Below are 19,057 nucleotides of genomic sequence, written 5' to 3' on the forward strand. Positions count from 1 at the left end.
GGGGGGAGTTGACATTGTTGAACCCATTCGAACATCTCTGGGGAGACCTGGAAATGGCTTACATCGACTGTTCCTAGCCAGCCGGCCAAAGTTTGAGGGGATCTGCAGAGAATTGCAAAAAAAAAAATCATCCTCAAAGCCAAACGGCATCATACCCAAGAAGACTGGGGGCTGTAATCACTGGAGGAGGGGCTTCAACTAAATGCTTAATTAAAGGGTCTGAATACTTCTATCAATGTAAAATTTTAGTTTGCATGGTTTACACATGAAGGAGTGGGGAAAAGGAGGGGTTGGCTGATCTCCTGGGACATAGAGAAACAATATCTATGTATTTCTCCCATAAGCAGGATGTCATAGGAGATTAGGAGAGGTAATGAAGTATGCTGTATAAGTGATCAGGTGTTTTTTCAATAAATTATCAAACATTTCTAACATTCTCTTTTCACTTTTTAATTATGGGATATTGCTTACAGAATTATGGGATTCAGAATTATGGGAACATGACAAAATGTGAAAAAGTGAATGGACCTGAAGACTATTCACAGGCATTTTATGCATAGCCTTTTACATTTATGAGAGAAGCTGTTAAAGGGGTTATCCAGGAATCGAAAAACAGTCCTAATTTCTTTCAAAGGCCGCTCCCTGTCTGTCTCCACGTTGGGTGTGGTATTACAACTTGGCTCTATTCACTTCAATTAAACTGAGCTGCAGAACCACACCCAATCTTGAGACAGACAGGGAGCGGTCGAAATTCGGTCTGTTTTTCAATTCCTGGCTAACCCCTTTAAGTGAGAGTGCTACTTGCTGCTAGTACTATAATCTTTACATTTACACAATATATACTATAGGCTTATTGGCCCATTAAGGCTTATCTGTCTACCCCTCCCCTCAAAGTGTAACTTCTAAACTTTCCTGACATATAGACCAAGAAGCGACAGATTTCATCTGAATTGTGTTAATGAACAACTCAGAGGTAGAAATCAAATAAGCATTGTCTTTTCTCGCTCTTGATTTGACTTCCAAGATATTTGTCATTGTCTGCAATGAAAAATATTGATGTGCAAATGAAAACGTTGCTGATGTTATTAACTTAGAGAGAGTTCTACAGCGTCCCACAGGTTGTACAAACCTTGTATTCTGCCATTTCCTTTAATTGGAGAATGAAAGCAATGAAATAAAAGTTAGGGAAGCCTTCCACAACCATAGGAACCGGCACTGAGGCACTGAGGGGGCTGCATATCCACCAATAACAAGTACTCTAGTATATGTAACTTTTTATATAAATCTAATACAAAAATTCTGATATTTAGCAAATTATGTATTTGTCAAGCAAAACAACATTTTGTGCCAAACTAAAAGATACTAAGTGCCACCCCAGTATTGGTACCAAGTATAATTTGAAAAGTGGGGTGGGACAAGTCCCCTGGGACTCAAGGCAAAGCTTTAAAAATGATGAGTACTTGAGTTATTCAATTTCCCTTGTACATGATACAGAAACATTAGGTGACATTAGTGATACTGTAAACAATCCTAACTCTGGTGACAAGTAGTTGAATGGCAGATATATAGGACATGTGGTTGTGGGGTAACTCAAAGATAGGTAGTCAACTTCATTTTTGATATTCTGATTACTTGGCCTTTTAGTGCACCATTGATTTCAGGCTATTAGTGGAAGAGCACAGTTGTCTTGTAAACCTAATTTTAATATGTCATTGATCTTTGACTTTCAAAATCTTTTTCAAAATTTTGAAAATCAAATAAAGATTATAAATGCATCTCAAGGGTCTAAACAAATAATCTGAACATCTCTGCCCTAGAAAACAATGTTGACCTTTCATGCTGTATTCAAAATTCAAAAGATAAGGAGAAGAGTCCCAAAGGATTACTTAATAGTTGGATGTATTAGTGGGGCTCACCAGCACAATATCATTAACCGTCAGTGGACAGGTTTACGTTATGTCCTGGCAAAGAGGGGGTAAAACCTCTTGAAACGCGTAGTACAGATAAAATACTGTATTCCAAAGCTGTCTGCTGACGGCTAATGATATTGTGCTGATTCTCATCCTCTGTTACCATATCGCTCCTGCCCTAGACTTCAGTATGGGATGTTGGCTGCTCCCGATCACGAGAGGAATTGCATTCTATTCATGTGTGGAATGGTGTTGTGCCAGGTGAGCATATTACCTTATTTTGTATCTACCATTTACATGTAAAAGATAACAGCACTAGATATCGCCATCTTTCTGTTCTTATATTTTTACATATCTGTGTTAATATTCAAAATTCAATGTCTACAATAATAGCTATAGAAATTTGTGCAAAACTTTGCCCCTAATCCTCAGAGCCAAATCCTACGGTTCACTGTCTACTATAGACATCAGTTCAAGAACAAAGAAAGATGATACTCTCTATATTAAGTCGCTGTGAATTGCCGTTTCAGAGATATTCATCACACAAAAGAAAAAGATGGGAAAAAAATTAGGATTTTTACAACGTGCTACTTGAAGTCAGTGGCAGGATCCAGGCTGAAGAGCAGTAATGAAACATTCATAATCTTCCAGTGCATGCTTCAGCGGCTTCTCTGATGGTTTATTATACCATGAGGGCGGATTCAAGGTCAAAAATGCTTTGGTGTTAGTGGGAATTGAGGTGCTCATGTAAGACAAGTTTTCAGGAACGTACAATGTATCCAACAAGCAGAGGTCAAGCAGATAGCTATTATCCCAGGCTCCTCTCTCTTTTCTTCACAGCACAAATGTGCCACTTTGAGGGACATCTCATAAACCTATACAAGCGTAATCATGTGTACAGCACATTCTTTATCTGGAGCTAAATTCCATGTAATGGCAAAAAGGTTTTAAAGCATTAACAAAAAAATAAATAAATAAATAAATGAAAAGAAAACGAAACAAAATAATTGAAATGTCTTGCAAAACATCTCGAATTTTGGACAGGTTCACTTTCCTTGTTGTCCACATGGAAAATGAAAACACAATTTGGAATATTTAGGATGTCTAATGTTCTCAGAATCTTTTATCTTAGTAGCAGGATACAAATACTACATTAGATTATGTATGCCTATCCTTAAAGAGAACCTGCCATTACTTTCATGCTGCCTCCACCATGAGTCATTGGGGTGGTCACTGGTGGCTTCTTCCCATCTCACTGCCCTTGATTGATAGATCTCTTCCTATACTCAAACAGGTATCACCCCAATGACTCATGGTTCAGACAATATAAAAGTGAGGAGGTTAATTTGGTAAAAGGAGTGTAAGGGACCCAATTTTTTTTTACAGTATACAGTGACCCCCCCGACCTACGATGGGCCCGACATACGATCATTTCAACATACGATGGCCTCTCAGAGGCCATCGTATGTTGAAGGCAGCATCAACATACAATGTTTTTGTATGTCGGGGCCATCGCATAAACGGCTATCCGGCAGCGCAGACTGCTTCAGCTGCCACTGGATAGCCGTTTACGGTGCCCCGTGTGGTCCGCTGACTATCACTTACCTGTCCTCGGGGCTCCGGCGCGTCCTCTTTGGGATCCCCTGCATCATTGGTGCTCTCCATCGTCGTTATCACGTCGCTACTCACGCCGTCCCGTCATCCAATAGGAGCGGTGTCACGATCACACCCTATTGGTCCAGCCAAGACGCTAGAGAGAGTGTGATGGTGCAAGGGTTAAAGCCGCCAGACCTCTGGGTTAAAGCCGCCAGACCTCACCCGAGCTGCCTTCAGAAAGGTGAGCTCATATATTTAGAGATCAAAGATCAGAGCTGATTCATTAAACATTTAATCTGATAAAAGGTATCACAGTGCTGACTATATAAAAATACAGAAACAAATGACATACAGTTACAAAAATATATAAAAGAGTTTAGCAAGTTTAGAAAGCAAAAATGAAGTTCTTACAGCATGATATTATTGCAGTCCATGAGAGTGGGTCTCCAGCTGTTCTTAGGATGGTCTTGTCAGCTTGGGGCACAGATCTTAACAACCAACTTTGAGTCTAGCATTGTTTAAATATCATATCTGCTTGTTTTTTGGAGGGAAGCTCCACTCCCCCCTCCCCACTGATCCCACCAAGGGGCATCTGTTATCTCCCATCCTGCCGCTTCAAAGAAACTCCTGACTTCAAACAAACAACCAGCCAGGCCCCCTAATAAACTGCAATACACAAACGGGGACACACTGTCTGAATGACCCCTCACCCATGTCCTGGATAATACAGTACAAACAGTACAATTATAATACACATATATGATTTAATACTCAGGCCTGGGCCTGACAAGCGGCATGTGTAGGGACGTGATGGCAGCGACGGAGAGCGAGGATGGCGGGGAAGCAGAGGCCTTGCCAGAGCATCAGGGGCACCCCGGGGACGCGGCGGCAGTGATGGAGGGCGACATCCAGGCGGTGACGAGCGGTTACGGTCTGGAGCGGCGGGGACAGGTGAGTATAACCTCCAATACCAGTGGTTTTCAACCTGCGGACCTCCAGATGTTGCAAAACTACAACTCCCAGCATGCCCGGACAGCCGTTGGCTGTCCGGGCATGCTGGGTGTTGTAGTTTTGCAACATATGGAGGTCCGCAGGTTGTAGACCACTGTCCTATACTTTACATTGCACGGATCCCTCAACATAAGATGGTTTCAACAAACGATGGTCCATTTGGAACGGATTACCATCGTATGTTGAGGGACCACTGTAGTTTACATACTATATTAGAGATTTCTGGGTTAATTAAAGAAAATCCCCCATACAGGACCATCATCTAGGACTACACATTACAACGATAGCTGAATACTATTAGTGTGAACTATCTCTGTAACTTCTCCTGTGATGGTGCTGTGTGGGAATTGGACACTTGCAGTTAGGTTCCTCCACAGATTACACCTGATCACTGGAGACCCTATTAGCTTGTGAACAGCTCATCATCAAGAGACCCTCCGAACACCCACAGCAAACATCGCCTTTTAAGAATTTTTACCATGTTAATTTTCCCAAGTTGCTGTTACTGTGAAGCCTCAATGATTACGTGATACGGATGAAACATCACTGCGGCCTAAAGGATCTGGATGATATAGCCGATGATGAAAAGGCCAGATAGGATGACGCAATATGAAACTGAGCTCAGTTTTAATTGTAAGTGTATTAAATGTTATGCTACGTTTGCTACGTTTAGGTTGGTGCAACTACCCTTATTTTTTGGGGGGGAGGGGAGGGGGGGGGGTCTTAAAATAAATTGTGTGATCCTTTAGTAAATTCTGATGGGGATTTTAGTGCACCAAGGCCTGCATACATGAGCTCCCATGCAGCACTGCATCTCATCAATGAAATCAATGCCTCTATGGTGAGTGAACATGTGGTCTCATCCTCCTCTGTTTGTCTAGGATGCAGGGATAGACTTGCTCTATTCTTCAGTCTGTCACTGTTTGACACGGTGTGAGCTCCTCGCTCGCTCTCCGCTATGTGCCTGCTCTGTGCAGTCATTTAATCACTCACGAAAGCAATTGTCTTCCTCACTTTGCAGAGACAACTGGAGAAGAAGAACAAAAATTTGACTCTGTTCTTATTTAGCTCACTGTTCAGACTTGCTGTTACCTAGTAAATATGACAACTTGTGTTACCAGCGGGTTGTGAGTCTCCTGAAGTCTAAGGCTATGTTCACACAGTGCTTTTTAAGACATTTCATATGTGAAAATGCATTTGCCAGATCGAAGACAAATTGTGGCCACATTTTTAACATTAATGTGCTCCATGTATGTCTATGAGAAAGTGGTTGTCTATGTACGCATTACGAAAAACTATGGACACAATTTTTACAGTCGCGTAAATAAGTGACTTGTCAACATGTTAAGTGTAACTCTTACTTTAATTTCATACCTATAGGGAACAAGGAAGCTGACACATGGAAAGCTGTTTGTTCTTGTCTTCTCATTGTTGACTGTTTTAGATGTACCAATCTTTCAATTAACCTAGTCAGGCATTCTACACTCACAAACTTCTACCCCTTAAAGGACATCTTTTGTTAAGGCTATGTTCACATGGGAATATTTTTGTGTGGTTTCAGATGGCAATGCATTTCTGTGCGGACTCCGCAGAAAGAATAATCATGTCCACCATGTGCAGAGCGCGGCAGAATCCCAATGATATCAAAGAAATTCCATCATATTCCCATGCGGCAGATTTGTTGCTTGCTGTCAACACAACCTTATGCTGATGAATTAAATTCATTTTAGTCACACATATTTCTGCATCAAATCTGCATTTTGTGAATGGCAATAGTTTAAAAGGGGTTGTCAAGTTAAAATAGCTTAGATCACAGAGGGTTCAACTGCTGGGACCCCTGCGATCTTCAGGGCAGGGTGAAGGGTCTTTGTTATAAGCAAGTGCTGCACGTGTGGTGGCCCAGTAGGGGGTGTTACCCCATACCCTTGCTGCCCTGTCAGGTAGCCTACCTCCAGTGTCCCCTGGGCCCCATGCATCTGTCCACCTATGTAAATATGTTTAATATGTATTATGCTGTTTAATGTATGAAGAAAGCGTTGTCACTTTAAGTCTGTTTACCATGTGATTTGTCATGTGGTTGTTACCCAGGAGGTATCAGTGACCAGATGACTAAAGGGTGACCTATATGACCCCTGCTAGCCTTCCCTATAAAAGCCCTGGGAGGAACTAGCTCGCTCTCTTTTCCTTACTCTTGTTGCTGAGGTCCAGTGCAGTCAAGTCAAGTCTACGTGTGTTTGTCCAGAGTCAAAGGAGGCCTCAAGCAGCTACAAGTAAGCCACAGTCTCTGTATTGTCAGTCATCAGTCAAGTCAGTCACAGTCATCATTTTTAAAGTCAACATGGCCTGCATTAAATTGACCCCATCTAACCTCAGTTAAGCTACCGTTGTCCATAACTTGGCGTCGGAGTCATTACTGCCCCCCGTACTTAGCACAGGATCCATCGGTATACCTTCGGGTGGTATTGAGGATAAACCACACCCTGGCGTCACGAATACAAGGGGTTAATGCCATCTGCCCCTAGGGTAATTCCATCTGCCCTGCATCACACTCCATACCACAACTTTTGGTGTCCTACGAACAGGATACGGGTGTGTGCCTTATGCGACAAGTCCTCCCCAGTCTGAACTGTGTCCAGTATTGTCAGAAAATTGCATGCCGATGCAAATAAACTTTGTGCCAGAAAGTGTACAGGCCTTTATTAGTGGAAAGTGTTATACCTGAGGCCCTTGTGAAATAGAGGGGGTGGTGAAGAAAAAACTTATCAGCTACTGTGAACTGTATAGAGTCAGTACCAGAAAGGGTCAACTTGGTCCGGTGTTTTCTGCGTGCACAAGCGGTTGCAGCTCCACCCCATCAGTCCCCATCGGTGATGCCTCTTCAGTCCTGCGAGGAAGAACCAAAGAGCCACCCAGGGGAAGATTTTGCCAAATGGACCAAAACAAGAAGTTCCCTGGGCACAGCCATATTAGAATCTTTGGCTGCTGCGCTCATCTCTGTTGTTACCTATCAAGCACCAGCTGCAGCGCAGACTCTGCAAACACCAATGATTGCCAGTATCCAGTCTCTGGTGCCAGTAGCTATCAGTATTAACCTGTTAGTGCCCACAAGTCTGGTCGCAAGACGGATTACAACTGGGTGCCTGCAAACAGGGCCGCCATCAGGGGGGTACATCCGGTATTCCAGTAAGGGGCCCGGGCCCCCAGGTGGCCCGGAGCCCTATGGCTGCACCCTGTCGGTAACTTCCATGCTAGGAACCGTGGTGGCACGGTCCCTGCATTGGAGTAACCGGACCCTTCAACTGTGGGCCCGCCGCACCCCCTGCGACCGGGCCGCAGGTGAAGGGGAGGCCACCAGGGAATCTGGGACACCTGTCCTGAATTCCCGAGCAGCCGCAACTTTCAACACTGAGTGCCCCTTTAAGACGCACACAGTGTTGAACGAGCGCCGCGGCGGCGGCACATGTGACAGGAAGGAGCCAGCGTCCTGTCACTCTAGCCCGGGCTACCTGTGCGGCAGCGGCTCCTAATGATGCTGTCCACACAGGAGGCTGAAACAGAAGATGAACAACAGGAGCTGCGAGGGAACAAAGGAGAGGTGAGTGGTGTTTTTTTTCCCTATTCTATGGGGCAATGTAAGGGGTCATAATCTATGGGGCATAATCTATGGGGGCAATGTAATGGGGCATAATCTATGGGGGCAATGTAATGAGGCATAATCTATGGGGCAATGTAATGGGGAAAAATCTATGGGGGCAATGTAATGGAGCATAATCTATGGGGGCAATGTTATGGGGCATAATCTATGGGGGCAATGTTATGGGGCATAATCTATGGGGGCAATGTAATGGTGCATAATCTATGGGGGCAATGTAATGGGGCATAATCTATGGGGCAATGTAATGGGGAATAATCTATGGGGGCAATGTAATGGGGCATAATCTATGGGGTCAATGTAATGGGGCATAATCTATGGGGGCAATGTAATGGGGCATAATCTATGGGGGCAATGTAAGAGGGCATAATAATCTATTGGGGAAATGTAAGGGGGCATAATAATCTATTAGGGCAATGGAAGGGGCCTAATAATCTGTGGGGGCACTGTAAGGTGGCCTAATAATCTATAGGGCCTAATTAATATGGGCCTAATTCTTTATGGGGGTAATGTGAGGGGCTTGCTACTCAGGAGGCAATGTGAGAGAGCCTTGCACTATATTGGAGCAATGTAAGGGGGCCTAATACTATACGGAGACAGAGGGCCCTGTCTATAGAGGGTTTGTATAAAGATGAGGATTTTGCTGTAGCGAGAAGCCTAAAATGTTTGTCTGGCAGATTCGGTGGAGACGAGTTGTGGTCGGGATACGTCTTCATGATGACCCAGGACAGATGGAGAAGAAAGAGAAAAGTGAACGACTGCGAACAGAGAAGACACCACCTGTGAGTATGTACCTGTAATCACTTATACAGTCTGCAGCACCTGGGTACAGCTGGTGATATTCTGTACGGTCAATTTATGGGTAGGGCTACTTACAGCGCATCCACAGCATATTTGATGTTGTGGATGCGCCGCCAACAGTCACAGAGCGTGCTTCCTGTAGCTCTGTGTGTCTGTTCGTAGTTGTGTGTTTCCCGCCGGTAGTCACGTGTTGACACACAGAGCTACCCCGCCACAGTAGGGGCTCGCTCTGCAGTCGCTCTGTGACTGTCAGCAGCGCATCAGAATATGCTGCGGATGCACTGTGTGTGACCCTACCCTTAGAGGGGTATTGGTTTTTGTACAGTGGTTTTTATCCAATAACAATATATCAGTGGTAATGGTAGTGGTGATGGTGCAATTATATGCCCCTTGTATAGGGGTGTTATTAGTGATACTGGTTTGTGTATTGTGGTTTTATTTTCTTACAGTATGATGGTATTATTTTGTCACTGCAGGAGTGATATGTTTCTGAGCCCGATACTATAATAATATCCAGCGTGGTCCACGGGGAGAGGAGGGGTGGGGCCCAGGCCTTGAGCTGTGTAAGGGGCCCTGGAATTCCTGATGGCAGCCCTGCTTGCAAAATAGAGGGGGAGCATCCATTACAGTACCCCCATCAGTCAAGTCAAAGCCGCTGCTGCGCTACAAAACGCACCTTATTTCCCTTAAAGTGACAGCGCACTAAAAATTCAAAAGGATGTCCGAACCCAGCTCTGCATATCAACCAGGTGACAGTGCCCCTTCATCTCCAGCAATGAGTTTATCACCTGGCCCAGCAGCCAGGATCCTGCCAGCCCTGCCTGCAGTCAGCATCAATAGTCCTGGTGTTCCAGCATCTGCACCGGTGTTCATGGGGAACCCTGTTCTCCCTACCTACAATGAAGACCCTTCACCTTGAGGGATTTTAAAGAGAGGATCCAGAGTTTATCTTTTACTCTTTTACTCCTAACCAACAGGTGCAATTGCTCACAGGACAACTTCAGGGACCAGCGTTAAAGGAAGTCCGCACCTGGCCAGCCTCCAAGAAGGGGACTGTAGAGCAGATCTTTGAAGAACTGTACCAGGTATTTGAGTCACACTCTCCTAGAGACTGTCCAAAAATTATATGGTATAACTCCCGAGCAGGGCAACAAGGTGTTAATGGACAGATTTATTGATGGGGCTCATAATAAGTGGGACAAAGCCCAGCTGAGAATGTTAGCAGTCCAAAACCCCAACATGTAATTCCCTGCTTTCAAAAGACTGGCTATCCAAGTGATTGAGTCCAGGACTGAGTTAGAGGAAGTTTGTACACCCCTTACACCCATTCCAGAGCCACTAGGGGCAGTAGCCAGACCTATACACAACCGTTACCAGCCCCCGCCCCAGTGTCATCTACTTTGCCAGTCATTGAAGCCTCAAATTTACAGAGTGTTAGGCAGGACATTGAACAACTGACAAAGGCTGTGAAGGAGCTTGCCACCCGGTCTGCTCCACCTGAGCGTGAACCGCCCCTGCCTAGGAAACCTGCCCCTGCTCCCCACAATTTCAATTACCGCAATCCGCAGCCCAATAGACCCTCAGGGACTCAAAGACCCTTTTGCACTTACTGTAATAAGTCAGATTGGAAAATGCAGTGCTAGGATTTAAACGGATTTCCCCTGAGGTCACAGACCGACCCTCAGGAAAACTTTCATCAGGTCCAATCCCTGAACGACCTAAGTGAGGACTCTCACTTTATGTCGCCTCCTGCCCCTATGTAAAAGTTATTGTAGAAGGTGTACTGTTGGAGGCATTGATAGATACAGGGTCACAAGTATCTACTATACCTAAAAGTGTTTTCTATCAGCATTGGGATGCTAGTTTATTGTGTGAGCCTGATGATGTTAACTTCTGAGTAGTTGCGGGTAATGGACACCAGTCCCCAGACATGGATACTGGAAGCCAACCATTCAGTTGGGAGAGCATGTACATAGCGGGCAAGGAGTGATTGTAGCTAAGGTGACAGATAAGGGATCTGCTGAGTTTATATTGGGGATGAACATTATGAAGAATTATTTCACTGAAGTGTTAGATGCCTTGCATGCCTCTCTTCCCCATATATCCCCTTCAGGCCAGCAGGCTGCGCAGCACCACTTGAAAGTTCTACAGGCGGAGCAGAAGTTTGCCAACAAGCAAGGTGAAATCTGCAGAGTAAGAGTTCAAGACATCAGGTCGGTTACCTTACAACCTAACACGGAGACCATCATCTGGTGTTGTGCATGTCCTGGATTCAAGAACAGGGACTATCAAGCCCTGCTGGAACCTATGCAATTGGAAGATCATCCTCTTCCGCGAGCTGCGAGAAGCCTTGTGAATGAGTTGAAAGGCATTGTTACAGAAGGTCCTGACAGCGTGCAGCTCAAGTGGCTGGAGGAGCCAGGTTGAGCCCTCCAGAGCCCTGGTGGGCACAACTCCAGGTTGGAGACGACACTACCCCAAGGGACCAAGTCCATGGAATCATCAATGTTGCCAAGAGGTACCATGAGGCTTTCAGCAAGCACCCCACAGACTTTGGGCAGACGTTAATGATTCAGCACCAAATCCTCACAGGTGACAGCCCACCTATCAAGGAAAGACACCGTCCGGTCGTGCCTGGCATGTATCTATGGTGAACGGCATAAACGTAAAAAAAAAGTAAAAAAAAATGCTGCTTTTTAGTCACATTTTATTCTATTTTTTTAAATAAAAGATGATCTAAAAGTTTTATATATGCAAATGTGGTATCAATAAAAAGTACAGATGACGACACAAAAAATGAGCCCTCATACGACCCTATATATGGAACAATTTAAAAGTTATAGGTGGTCAAAATAGGGCGATTTTATATTACTGATTTTGTGCAAAAAGTTTTAGACTTTTTTTAAGCAGTACAAAAATATAGAAGTATCTAGCCATGGGTATCATTTTAATCGTATTGACCCACAGAATAAAGAACACATATCATTTTTACTGTAAAGTGTACAGTGTGAAAACGAAACCCTCCAAAATGTGCAAAATTGCTGTTTTCATTTAAATTTCCTCCCTAAAAAAATTATTTTTGGGTTCGCAGTACATTTTATGGTAAAATGAGAGGTTTCATTATAAAGTACAATTGGTCACGCAAAAAAGTAGCCCTTATATGGGTCTGTAGATGGAAATATAAAAGAGTTATGGATTTTAGAAGGCGGGGAGGAAAAAACGAAAACGCAAAAATAAAATTGGCCTGGTCTTTAACCCCTTAACGACCCACGACGTACCGGTACATTATGAGTCCTTTCCCTTTCTATAACGAGGGGCGGGCCCGGCCTCTAACAACGGCCGGGACCCGTGGCTAATAGCGAGCGGCAGTGATCGCGGTGCCGCACGCTATTAACCCTTTAGACGCGGCGTTCAAAGTTGAACGCTGCATCTAAAGTGAAAGTGAAACCATGCCGGTTAGCTCAGGGAGCTGTTCGGGTTCGCCGTGGCGAAATCGCGGCGTCCCGAACAGCTGTTAGACACGAGGAGGGTCTCCTACCTTGCCTCCTGGTGTCCGATCGCCGAATGACTGCTCAGTGCCTGAGATCAAGGCATGAGCAGTCAAGCGGCAGAATCATCGATCACTGGTTTCCTATGAGAAACCAGTGATCAATGTAAAAGATCAGTGTGTGCAGTGTTATAGGTCCCTATGGAAGCTATAACACTGCAAAAAAAAAAGTGAAAAAAAAGTGAATAAAGATCATTTAACACCTCCCCTATTAAAAGTTTGAAGTTCTTCCCATTTAAAAAAAAGAAAACCAGTGTAAATAAAAATAAAAATTTACATCTATGGTGCGGAAATGTCCGATTTATAAAAATAGATTATAAGAGTTAATTAAACAGAACGGCCAAGTGCGTACGCGCCAAAAAATTCCAAAGTCCAAAATAGCGTATTTTTTGGTCATTTTTTATATCATGAAAAAATCAATAAGTCTGATCCACACAAAAATGGTACCGCTAAAAACTTCAGATCATGTCGCAAACAATGAGTACTCATACTGACCCATGCACAGTAAAATAAAAAAGTTATAGGGGTCAAAAGATGACAATTTTAAACGTATACATTTTCCTGAATGTAGTTATGATTTTTTTCAGAAGTACGACAAAATCAAACCTATATAAGTAGGGTATTATTTTAATCGTATGGACCTACAGAATAAAGAGAATGTGTCATTTGTACCGAAAAATGTACTGTGTAGAAACGGAAGCCCCCAAAAGTTTTTTTTCAATTTTGTCTCACAATGATTTTTTTTCTGTTTCGCCATAGGTTTTTGGATAAAATGACTGATGTCATTACAAAGTAGAATTGGTGCCACAAAAAATAAGCCATCATATGGATTTTTAGGTGCAAAATTGAAAGGGTTATGATTTTTTAAAGGTAAGGAGGAAAAAACGAAAGTGCAAAAACAGAAAATCCCCTGGTCCTTAAGGGGTTAAGTTTAAAATGGGCTTGGTCGTTAAGGGGTTAAAGACCTCACAGCCAAGACAGCGGCCAAGATGTTCTACTCCAATTGGGTGCAAACCCTTGGGTGTCCGGAGTCTGTCCTAACAGACTGTGGAATGGTCTTCAAGGCCCAAATCTTCCAACAGCTGTGTCAATTCCATGCCTGCAAGAAACTCCGTACTACTGCTAATCACCCTCAGGGGAACTGGCTCTGTGAGTGCATCAATCAAGTCTTTATCCACACGTTGCGAGCAGCCTCTGTGTCAAGACAAGAAGAGTGGCCCCGACTGCTGCCCGAACTATTGGAGATCTATAATAACACAGTCCACTGTTCTACGGGTACACCCCTTTTTGCTTGATGATGGGGAGACATGGGCAGCTGCCTAAAGACCGAAAATTTGAGCTCCAGTCAACAACTCTCCGCAAGCCTCCCTGGAGTGGGTCTCTGACCACCAGAGAAGAATCCAAGAGGCCAAAGAAATTATCAGCAAGAAGATGGTCAAGGCCCAGCAGAGACAATAGGAAGACCATAACAGTCATGCTTCTGCCATATCACTTCCATTGGGTGATAAAGTCTGGCTGCGGAAGTTTCCAAGGACCTACAAGTTGGAACCGTACATGGGAGATAGAACTGTACACGGTGGCGGCCGTACCCTATCCGGAATCTGATGTATACGAAGTACAAAAGCATGGGTATGAACCGCAAGTTGTTCACTGAAACCGAATAAAGTTATGTCTGAAAGAAGATCTACCAGTGCTCCCAGCACCACCTTCTCCAGCTGTCAGACCTGCGAGAGAGTACATTCCAGCCAAGGGAATCCACCCATCCATGGATTTCTTCATGTTTTCTCCCACCCAGCCTGCGATCTTCTGTGTCTCACCAGCACCGGGGCTGGTTCAACCTACTCTAGTCTCTACACCAGTCCCAGTCTTGTCACCATTGGCTCCGGTCTATACACCAGTCTAAAGAGAACCAACTCTGTCTCCAGCCTCTCCAGGGCAGATGCCAGTGACTCTGGGCCCTACCGATCCTGAACTAATACCAGCTCCTGAGTTCACTGAGGACGAACCAGCTGCGACGTTCCAAAAGCTCCAGAAGATGTAAGAGTTCGAGATTCCCCCGAGGTGGTGTTGCGTAGATCCCAAAGGTCTACTCAAGGACAGTTACCTGCTAGATATAGGGAATAAAAATAATACCAATATAACATTGTCAGTATCACACATAGTCCAATTAATTTAGTCAGTCTATATAATTTGTATATAACCTAGTCAAAATGCTTAGTTAGGACTGTATCTAACATGTACATTTTCAGTCCATATTGTAGAAATGTATCCAACATTTTTCCTGTCCCCGTGAACAGGGTGCTCTCCTGGCAAGAGGGTTCCCCTGCAACTCAAGTAAAGCACGTAGAGTAACAGAAATGCTGTATATAGGAGGTAACAAGGGTATGTTGTACACAGTACATATGGAGTTCTGGGGAGAATTGTTTAGTATGGAAGGGCCCCAGTACCTAAGGCATTGGGAAGATAGCCTCCGGCAGCCCAATCCGCAAATAATGTGTTTCAATGTCTAGAGTGTAATGAATCCCACGTGTTTACCAAGTTTATTTCCCAAAAGAGCATGCTTGGACATTTTTCGTAAGTGCCCCATGGACTGGTTTCTGTCTTGTTTTCCACAGTCAGACCTGCCCCAGGAACTGTGCTTAGTCGTCCGCCCTCCAGGACTGGGCACCGAGGACGGCTGTGTTTAAGAGGGGGAGTTTGTGGTGGCCCAGTATGGGAGGTGTTACCCCCTCACCCTTGCTGCCCTGTCAGGCAGCCTCCTTCCAGTGTCCCCTGGGCCCCATACATCTGTCCCCCAATGTAAATATGTTAATTATGTATTATGCTGCATAATGTATGAAGAAAGCGTTCTCATTTTAAGTCTGTTTACCATGTGATTTGTCATGTGATTGTTACCCAGTAGGTATCAGTGACCAGGTGACTAAAGGTTAACCTATAGGACCCCTGCTAGCTTCCCCTATAAAAGCTCTGGGAGGAACTAGCTCGCTCTCTTTTCCTTACTCTTGTTGCTGAGGTCCAGTGCAGTCAAGTCGAGCCTAAGTGTGTGTGTCGAGTCAGAGGAGGCCTCAAGTCCAGTTTGCAGTCACCATCTACAAAATCTGCAAATAAGCCACAGTCACAGTGTTGTCAGTCACCAGTCAAGTCAGTCACAGTCATCATTTGTCAAGTCAATGTGGCCTGCATTAAATTGACCCCATCTACTATAAGCCCCAGCAAGCCCTTACAGTCTCTGAGTCACTGGTCACCTCTGTGTATAGACTGTATAGACTTTTCCACCTGTCTAACCTCAGTAAAGCTACCGTTGTCCGTAACTTGGCATCGGAGTCATTATTGCCCCCGTGCCTAGCCCAGGATCACACATGCGTCCCTCAGCTCTATTTATTTTCTAAAGCACTGCTAAAGATAGTCAAGTACAACACTTGGCTACCTTCGGCAGCTATAATATATAATTGATGGAGTGGCAATGTACATATACAGCTCACTGCTCCATTCGTAACAAAGACCAAGGGCTAGATCTCTGCTTGCTGTTATTCTCAATATCAAGAAGCTCTGCACTATTTTTGACAATCCTTTGGGCTCTGTTCAGATTGCGATGAAGCCTTCTATCAGAGGTGTATGCCTGGAGGATTTCCAGATGTATACCCTTTCGAAAATCTACACCACATCTTCCAGATCTTACTGTAATAGGCCTCCAGCTTTAATTTCAAGAAAAAACCTATACCTACCACCTGGACAAGGCCATAGTGGCATCTGTCATACATAGGGTCCCATGTTAAAAAAAAAAAATATATATAAATATACATACATATACTGCCCCCACAATCTCCATGCTGGCAACCCATCATTCTGAACATTTATCTTCAGAATGCCTATTTCGCGTGGCCGTGATTATGACGTCATGCCATGCCTCCCTTCATGTCTACAGCAGTCATGCCCCCTCATAGATACGAATGTAGGGGGCCTGGTAAGACATCATGACCACGGCTGCACAAATTCGTCCTTCTGCATATAAATGTTAAGAATGTCAGGGTGTCTGCCTGGAGGGGTCCCAGCAGGCGGACCCTGCGTGATCAAACATCTTATTCCCTATCTTTTGGATAGGGGATAAGATGTCTAGGGGTGAAGCTTCCCTTTAACACAGTATGAAACCAGCCTCACCTGCTACACTGCAACAGCGACCCTGATTTACTAAGTGTGGAGTGTAGTTTTCTTTGTGGTTTTTTTCCCCAACTGTGCCAAGTTCTGGCACACAACCCAACAAAACAGGTTTGCAATAGTAGATCAGGGCCATTGTTGCAAACATTTACTGCAATATTTGGATTTGTCTTGCCGATATGCATAGCTAACAAAGGACAGCTTAGAGTGAATACACGGACAAGACGTAGAGCCCTGCACTAAGGTTACTGCGGGCGAGAGCGGGATCATCAGGCGATATGCCTGCGGGTCATGCAAATCCTGCACTGTGTAACCAGTCTCTGCAAAATTTGGTGCCCCCACTTTAAATCAGTGAGCTGACGCAGCCTGAAACAGGTATTTTAAACACCCCCCCACTTAACAACAATGGACGTAAATGTATGTCTTGATGCGGTGGTACTTAACACACCAGGGCTTACATTTACGTCCTGTACATGATGTGAGCACTGGAGCGATGCGCGCATCATGCACTGTAGATCCTGGCAGCCAGGGACCTGCTGGTAATGGCAGACATCAGCGATCTCGCTGATGTCCGCCATTAACCCCTCAGTTGCTGTGATCATTACAGATCACAGCATCTGTGGCAGTGCAGAGCTTTTATTGGCTGATCTGATTGCCAAGATGGCAGACAGACAGAGGTTCCCTCACCTGCTCCGGCCATCATCCCGTGGTCTTCTTCTCTGGTCTGCCTTCCAGCAGACCAGAAAAGAAGATTGCTGATAATACTGACCAGTGCTATGCCTATGCATGACACTGAACAGCATAAGCAATCTAATGATTGCTATAAAAATTCTCCCATGAAAACATAAAAAAGTGTAAAACAAATGTGATTTAAAAAAAAAAAGTGAAAAAGCCCCTCTACCAATAAAAATGTAAATTGTCCCTTTTTCCCGTTTTAATAAAAAAAGTTAAAATAAACTATTTGGTATCAGCGCGTGCATAAATGTCCAAACTTTCAAAATATAATGTTAATGATCCTGTATGGTAAACTGTGTAAACTTGCTTTTTGGTTACATAACATCCCAGAAAAATGAAATAAAATAAAAAGTGATCAAAAGTGACATATGCAAAAGCGGTACCAATAAAATCTACAAATCACGGAGCATAAAAAGTCCTCAAACATCCCCGTATATGGAAAAATTAGAAAGGTAGAGGGATCAGAATACAGCGATTTAAAACATACAAATTTTGTTTAAAGTGATTGATTTTTTTCAAAGTAGTACAATAATAGTAAAGCATGTAAACATTTTAATCGTTTAGACCCACAGAATAAAGAAAACTTAATTTTTACCATAAAGTGTTCTGCGTAAAAAACGTAACTCTCCAAAATTTGCTAAATTGTGGTTCTCTTTTTAATCTCCCCACAAATAATATTTTCTTTGCTGCACCATATATTTTATGATAAAATAAAAGGTGTCATTACAAAGTATATTTGGTCCCACCTCCTCTTTCCTCTCCTGTTGCTGTTCCTTACCTGTTCTGTATCCTCTGGTGGGCTTCAGCAGGCTCAGAGACTTAGTGGGTCGGCCATCATCTGCATTGCAGAGAACAGGGATGACCCCCCCCCCCTCCCCCTCCCCATGGCGTGACATCAGGAGCATCACTTGTCATTGTGCGCAGAGGACTTCGGACCTGCCATGACCCTGCACCTGAGCCTGCGGGAGCCCACCCAAGGAGATCGGACAGGTGAGGAACAGCAAGGTGATCGAGGAGTTCAGTTGCATGCTAGTTTGGTTGGTGTGCATGAATTGGTGTCATCAGTGCTGACGTGTGGGGAAACACTTGCACACGCGCTGTATATGCCATAGCCTGGTGTTTGCCGGAACATCACACAGACCAAACCAAGCAATTTTCACTGCCAACAAGCAAAGGAAAGCCAGGAAATGCTATGTTCAACAAAAAAGGGGCGGCAGATGGGTAGACAACAGCATGCAAACCCAGGAAAGAGACGAGAGTATGCAAAATGGGAGGGGAGGGATAGGGACAGCCCAAGAAAACACCAGAAAAGGGGCATTCACAAACCTACACTACTAACCCACAAAGGCAACTTGGAATTGTAGTTTACACCCGCAACACCACAGGAAAACTAGCAGGCTGGAATGGACACACATGTTAGCGGGAGCGGATGGGATTAAACACACATCTTGCGGGAGCAGTCGATAGTGGTCAAAATGCAGAGGGATAAAAGAAAAAACATTCCCGCGCAGGGCTCTAGCGAGAAGGGAATGTATTACTAAGATGTTTTTCCTTAATAAGAGCCAGATATTGAAACATGTTATTTTTTTTAAATCTGTTTCTTTTTTCTTATTGATTGTGATTGTTTTGTGCATTATTATTGGTGCAGTC

Source organism: Hyla sarda, chromosome 6 (assembly GCF_029499605.1).
Source record: "Hyla sarda isolate aHylSar1 chromosome 6, aHylSar1.hap1, whole genome shotgun sequence".
In the NCBI taxonomy this organism is placed as follows: domain Eukaryota; kingdom Metazoa; phylum Chordata; class Amphibia; order Anura; family Hylidae; genus Hyla; species Hyla sarda.